This window comes from Lampris incognitus, chromosome 10, assembly GCF_029633865.1.
Source record: "Lampris incognitus isolate fLamInc1 chromosome 10, fLamInc1.hap2, whole genome shotgun sequence".
Taxonomy (NCBI): domain Eukaryota; kingdom Metazoa; phylum Chordata; class Actinopteri; order Lampriformes; family Lampridae; genus Lampris; species Lampris incognitus.
The window spans coordinates 57,246,154-57,253,949 of NC_079220.1; the positions used below are offsets into that span (position 1 = coordinate 57,246,154).

The 7,796-nt window shown below is 37.4% G+C and overlaps 1 long non-coding RNA gene across 1 annotated transcript; it reads left to right on the forward strand.

The window, feature by feature from the left end:
- The first annotated feature begins 4,501 nt into the window (after positions 1–4,501).
- On the forward strand, positions 4,502–7,558 carry LOC130119066 (uncharacterized). The gene is made up of 3 exons (XR_008810820.1): positions 4,502–4,562; positions 7,299–7,402; positions 7,499–7,558. It is a non-coding gene; the product is annotated as an uncharacterized LOC130119066 (long non-coding RNA).
- The last annotated feature ends 238 nt before the right edge of the window (positions 7,559–7,796 follow it).

The following is a 7,796-nucleotide window of genomic DNA, read 5'->3' on the forward strand; positions in this document are numbered from 1 at the left end:
GTTATGATGAAACCTGAGGTTGAAAAATATGTATTGTATTTAATTAGATAAATGTATTTTTGCTAACTCCTGTCAATGCTAGTAATGAGCGGAAAGGCTAACTTTAGCTAGCGGAGATGTTGTGATAGTCACACGCAAATAAACTCTAAAGGTTATAACTTTAATACGGAACGGGTTACTTTAACCTTGTTGTGAAAACAATGTTTTATATAGTATTTACTACATTCATGTCACAGTACTGTGTTTTATATAGTATTTACATTCATGTCACAGTACTGTGTTTTATATTTACATTCATGTCACAGTACTGTGTTTTATATAGCATTTACATTTATGTCACAGTACTGTGTTTTATATAGTATTTACATTCATTTCACAGTACTGTGTTTTATATAGCATTTACATTTATGTCCCAGTAGTGTGTTTTATATAGCATTTACATTTATGTCCCAGTGCTGTGTTTTATATAGTATTCAGGTTCATGTCCCAGTACTGTGTTTTATATAGCATTTACATTCATGTCCCAGTACTGTGTTTTATATAGCATTTACATTCATGTCACAGTACCGTGTTTTATATAGTATTTACATTCATGTCACAGTACTGTGTTTTATATAGTATTTACATTCATGTCACAGTACTGTGTTTTATATAGTATTTACATTCATGTCACAGTACTGTTTTATATAGTATTTACATTCATGTCCCAGTACTGTGTTTTATATAGCATTTACATTCATTTCACAGTAATGTGTTTTATATAGCATTTACATTTATGTCACAGTACTGTGTTTTATATAGTATTTACATTCATTTCACAGTACTGTGTTTTATATAGCATTTACATTCATTTCACAGTACTGTGTTTTATATAGTATTTACAGTCATGTCACAGTACTGTGTTTTATATAGTATTTACATTCATGTCCCAGTACTGTGTTTTATATAGCACTTACATTCATGTCCCAGTACTGTGTCTTATATAGCATTTACATTCATGTCACAGTACTGTGTTTTATATAGTATTTACATTCATGTCCCAGTACTGTGTTTTATGTAGTACTTACATTCATGTCCCAGTACTGTGTTTTATATAGCATTTACATTCATCTCCCAGTACTGTGTTTTATATAGCATTTACATTCATGTCCCAGTACTGTGTTTTATATAGTATTTACATTCATGTCACAGTACTGTGTTTTATATAGCATTTACATTCATGTCACAGTACTGTGTTTTATATAGCATTTACATTCATGTCCCAGTACTGTGTTTTATATAGCATTTACATTCATTTCACAGTACTGTGTTTTATATAGCATTTACATTCATGTCACAATACTGTGTTTTATATGGCATTTACATTCATGTCCCAGTACTGTGTTTTATATAGCATTTACATTCATGTCCCAGTACTGTGTTTTATATAGCATTTACATTCATGTCCCAGTACTGTGTTTTATATAGTATTTACATTCATGTCCCAGTACTGTGTTTTATATATATTATTTACATTCATGTCCCAGTACTGTGTTTTATATAGCATTTACATTTATGTCCCAGTACTGTGTTTTGTATAGCATTTACATTTATGTCCCAGTACTGTGTTTTATATAGTATTTACATTCATGTCACAGTACTATGTTTTATATAGTATTTACATTCATGTCGGCAGGCGGCGGGGAGACGCGCTGGACAGGTCGCCGGGCCATCACAGGGGCGCTTAGACGAACCAAACCGATCCGTTTGCAGCGGCGTTATTGGCTCATGAATGAAACATCAACTAAAACAAGCGTCCGCCGCCTCTACCGACACGTTAGCCGGCCACGGCACGCAGGTTCCTAAGCCTTGTAAGCGCTGCCCAGGTTAGCTAGCTAGCTAGCTCGCCCACGCTACGCAAGCAGCCGTCAGCAAAAACGTCGTTCCCACGTTACAGTTACAAAACTGGTTCCGTGCTGCCCATAACCACACTTGGGCCAGGCGAGCCGCCCGACAAGGTTCTAACTCGGAAAGCCATCCTGGTGGTTTAAACTTCGGGGTTTTCAGTCGTAGAGCGCTCTGCCCAAAACTCAAGCCCACGGCAGCCTAACAGAAACGTAGAATCACACACGAGCGCCACCTGCTGGTAACGGTACGATTCACTCCTGCAGCGCACACGAATAAGCAGACCCGCTTGGCTGACGGGCCGGACCCTTTAGTTCAGTGGTTAACGTTGTCTCCTGTGGCGCAGGAGATATGGGTTCGCGTCGAGGAGGAAGAAGAAGAAGAAGAAGAAGAAGAAGAAGAAGAAGAAGAAGAAGAAGAAGAAGAAGAAGAAGAAGAAGAAGAACTTTTGAAGGCAGCAACGATGAATCGTCCTCTATTCATCATCACTCACAGGACAGTTTGTAAATTCCTTCACAAAGTGTGTTTTTAAAAGATAAACATGTCGTTATGATGAAACCTGAGGTTGAAAAATATGTATTGTATTTAATTAGATAAATGTATTTTTGCTAACTCCTGTCAATGCTAGTAATGAGCGGAAAGGCTAACTTTAGCTAGCGGAGATGTTGTGATAGTCACACGCAAATAAACTCTAAAGGTTATAACTTTAATACGGAACGGGTTACTTTAACCTTGTTGTGAAAACAATGTTTTATATAGTATTTACTACATTCATGTCACAGTACTGTGTTTTATATAGTATTTACATTCATGTCACAGTACTGTGTTTTATATTTACATTCATGTCACAGTACTGTGTTTTATATAGCATTTACATTTATGTCACAGTACTGTGTTTTATATAGTATTTACATTCATTTCACAGTACTGTGTTTTATATAGCATTTACATTTATGTCCCAGTAGTGTGTTTTATATAGCATTTACATTTATGTCCCAGTGCTGTGTTTTATATAGTATTCAGGTTCATGTCCCAGTACTGTGTTTTATATAGCATTTACATTCATGTCCCAGTACTGTGTTTTATATAGCATTTACATTCATGTCACAGTACCGTGTTTTATATAGTATTTACATTCATGTCACAGTACTGTGTTTTATATAGTCTTTACATTCATGTCACAGTACTGTGTTTTATATAGTATTTACATTCATGTCACAGTACTGTTTTATATAGCATTTACATTTATGTCACAGTACTGTGTTTTATATAGTATTTACATTCATTTCACAGTACTGTGTTTTATATAGCATTTACATTCATTTCACAGTACTGTGTTTTATATAGTATTTACAGTCATGTCACAGTACTGTGTTTTATATAGTATTTACATTCATGTCCCAGTACTGTGTTTTATATAGCACTTACATTCATGTCCCAGTACTGTGTCTTATATAGCATTTACATTCATGTCACAGTACTGTGTTTTATATAGTATTTACATTCATGTCCCAGTACTGTGTTTTATGTAGTACTTACATTCATGTCCCAGTACTGTGTTTTATATAGCATTTACATTCATCTCCCAGTACTGTGTTTTATATAGCATTTACATTCATGTCCCAGTACTGTGTTTTATATAGTATTTACATTCATGTCACAGTACTGTGTTTTATATAGCATTTACATTCATGTCACAGTACTGTGTTTTATATAGCATTTACATTCATGTCCCAGTACTGTGTTTTATATAGCATTTACATTCATTTCACAGTACTGTGTTTTATATAGCATTTACATTCATGTCACAATACTGTGTTTTATATGGCATTTACATTCATGTCCCAGTACTGTGTTTTATATAGCATTTACATTCATGTCCCAGTACTGTGTTTTATATAGCATTTACATTCATGTCCCAGTACTGTGTTTTATATAGTATTTACATTCATGTCCCAGTACTGTGTTTTATATAGTATTTACATTCATGTCGGCAGGCGGCGGGGAGACGCGCTGGACAGGTCGCCGGGCCATCACAGGGGCGCTTAGACGAACCAAACCGATCCGTTTGCAGCGGCGTTATTGGCTCATGAATGAAACATCAACTAAAACAAGCGTCCGCCGCCTCTACCGACACGTTAGCCGGCCACGGCACGCAGGTTCCTAAGCCTTGTAAGCGCTGCCCAGGTTAGCTAGCTAGCTAGCTCGCCCACGCTACGCAAGCAGCCGTCAGCAAAAACTTCGTTCCCACGTTACAGTTACAAAACTGGTTCCGTGCTGCCCATAACCACACTTGGGCCAGGCGAGCCGCCCGACAAGGTTCTAACTCGGAAAGCCATCCTGGTGGTTTAAACTTCGGGGTTTTCAGTCGTAAAGCGCTCTGCCCAAAACTCAAGCCCACGGCAGCCTAACAGAAACGTAGAATCACACACGAGCGCCACCTGCTGGTAACGGTACGATTCACTCCTGCAGCGCACACGAATAAGCAGACCCGCTTGGCTGACGGGCCGGACCCTTTAGTTCAGTGGTTAACGTTGTCTCCTGTGGCGCAGGAGATATGGGTTCGCGTCGAGGAGGAAGAAGAAGAAGAAGAAGAAGAAGAACTTTTGAAGGCAGCAACGATGAATCGTCCTCTATTCATCATCACTCACAGGACAGTTTGTAAATTCCTTCACAAAGTGTGTTTTTAAAAGATAAACATGTCGTTATGATGAAACCTGAGGTTGAAAAATATGTATTGTATTTAATTAGATAAATGTATTTTTGCTAACTCCTGTCAATGCTAGTAATGAGCGGAAAGGCTAACTTTAGCTAGCGGAGATGTTGTGATAGTCACACGCAAATAAACTCTAAAGGTTATAACTTTAATACGGAACGGGTTACTTTAACCTTGTTGTGAAAACAATGTTTTATATAGTATTTACTACATTCATGTCACAGTACTGTGTTTTATATAGTATTTACATTCATGTCACAGTACTGTGTTTTATATTTACATTCATGTCACAGTACTGTGTTTTATATAGCATTTACATTTATGTCACAGTACTGTGTTTTATATAGTATTTACATTCATTTCACAGTACTGTGTTTTATATAGCATTTACATTTATGTCCCAGTAGTGTGTTTTATATAGCATTTACATTTATGTCCCAGTGCTGTGTTTTATATAGTATTCAGGTTCATGTCCCAGTACTGTGTTTTATATAGCATTTACATTCATGTCACAGTACTGTGTTTTATATAGCATTTACATTCATGTCACAGTACCGTGTTTTATATAGTATTTACATTCATGTCACAGTACTGTGTTTTATATAGTCTTTACATTCATGTCACAGTACTGTGTTTTATATAGTATTTACATTCATGTCACAGTACTGTTTTATATAGTATTTACATTCATGTCCCAGTACTGTGTTTTATATAGCATTTACATTCATTTCACAGTAATGTGTTTTATATAGCATTTACATTTATGTCACAGTACTGTGTTTTATATAGTATTTACATTCATTTCACAGTACTGTGTTTTATATAGCATTTACATTCATTTCACAGTACTGTGTTTTATATAGTATTTACAGTCATGTCACAGTACTGTGTTTTATATAGTATTTACATTCATGTCCCAGTACTGTGTTTTATATAGCACTTACATTCATGTCCCAGTACTGTGTCTTATATAGCATTTACATTCATGTCACAGTACTGTGTTTTATATAGTATTTACATTCATGTCCCAGTACTGTGTTTTATGTAGTACTTACATTCATGTCCCAGTACTGTGTTTTATATAGCATTTACATTCATCTCCCAGTACTGTGTTTTATATAGCATTTACATTCATGTCCCAGTACTGTGTTTTATATAGTATTTACATTCATTTCACAGTACTGTGTTTTATATAGCATTTACATTCATGTCACAGTACTGTGTTTTATATAGCATTTACATTCATGTCCCAGTACTGTGTTTTATATAGCATTTACATTCATTTCACAGTACTGTGTTTTATATAGCATTTACATTCATGTCACAATACTGTGTTTTATATGGCATTTACATTCATGTCCCAGTACTGTGTTTTATATAGCATTTACATTCATGTCCCAGTACTGTGTTTTATATAGCATTTACATTCATGTCCCAGTACTGTGTTTTATATAGTATTTACATTCATGTCCCAGTACTGTGTTTTATATAGTATTTACATTCATGTCCCAGTACTGTGTTTTATATAGCATTTACATTCATGTCCCAGTACTGTGTTTTATATAGTATTTACATTCATGTCCCAGTACTGTGTTTTATGTAGCATTTACATTCATGTCCCAGTACTGTGTTTTATATTGCATGTACATTCATGTCACAGTACTGTCTTAATATTTAACGATCACGGATGAATAGGCTCGGCAGCCCGTGGCTAACGGGTTGGACCCTCTAGTCGACTGGTTAACGCTGTCGCCCGCGGTGCGGACTACACGAGTTGGCGTCCCAGCTGGGACGGTCCGGTCGGCCTGCCCCCCAACACCCATGTAGCGAATTAGGGGTTAGGGTTAGTAGTGTGCACACATACACAGTGATCGTTGCAGTATTTTGGTAACTTCATAATGGGTTAACCAACTTCCATGATTTGCCTCAATGATGTGCAGATGTCTAGGCTTTACGTTTTTGTCTCAAATAGCTTAAAGTGGTTAATTTAGTTGCTGAAATTAAAAATAACAATAATAATCTTCGGGCGAGGCCTTATCATATGGCCATGAAACATGTTTTTCTTGGCTGAAAACTTGTAAAATGGCAGTTTAAACCCGACCCCCCCCCCCGGACCCCCCTACAGGGGTTTCCATTCCATCCATTTTCCGAACCACTTATCCTGCTCTCAGGGTCACAGGGATGCTGGAGCCTATCCCAGCAGTCACTGGGCAGCAGGCGGGGAGACACCCTGGACAGGCTGCCAGACTATCACACAGGGCTGACACACACACACACACATATCCATACCTAGGGGGGACAAACTCCCCAATATAAGACTCTTTCCTACGCCCTTGACTAGGGGTGTATTGAATTGCCTATGGCACATACATTCACTGTTTTACATGGATTGCTGTTCATTTATTGTTATATTCATGTAACAAATTGTCAGCCTGTTGCACCCAAATTTGATTATTTATTTATTTATTATTAGCCAAGTTTACTGTTCAGTTCAGTTCTTTATTCTAATCCAGTTTGGCAATCTGGTTGCAGCATAAAACCATGACACTGGACATTTCGGCAACACAAGGACATAAATAAAGAAAACGTCACTATAGTGAGATGAAAAGTGCACAAGTTCCCCAAAGATCTGTTAATTAATTTGATTGCGGTAGGAATAAACAAGTGGATCGATAACGTTTATATCTTGACATTTTAGGACGTAAACTAGAGGGGAGAGCAGCTAACGCAGTGTACAGTGGATGATGACGCTTTCTGAGAGGATGACCTCAGCTTTCTGCAAGACCCCTTCTTTCATGCAGTGTAAGCTTGTGATAAATGAATACACGACTGACAAAACTGTCTTCTGGTGTAACATGTGAGCATGTGATGTAGGAACAACCTGTTTCCTCCATGCAGGGAAGAGGGCCGAGGTGAGGTGTTACATCTCCTGCTGATTGAACATGATGGAGCTCCGTGCACCTCCATTCATCCGTCAACAAGATGCTGCTGTTCTGACTGGTTCCTGCAGAGAACTGCTGTCCCCCCCATCAATGGAGGTGTGTGCTTGTTTGCATAGAGGCATGTATGTAATGTACATGCAGGTGTGTGTGTGTGTGTGTCTATCAAATAGTTGTTTTGGGATGCATACTATTACACATGATATTACATAATATTACACATGATGGCGACAGGAATGGGCAGAAGTCCATGAATA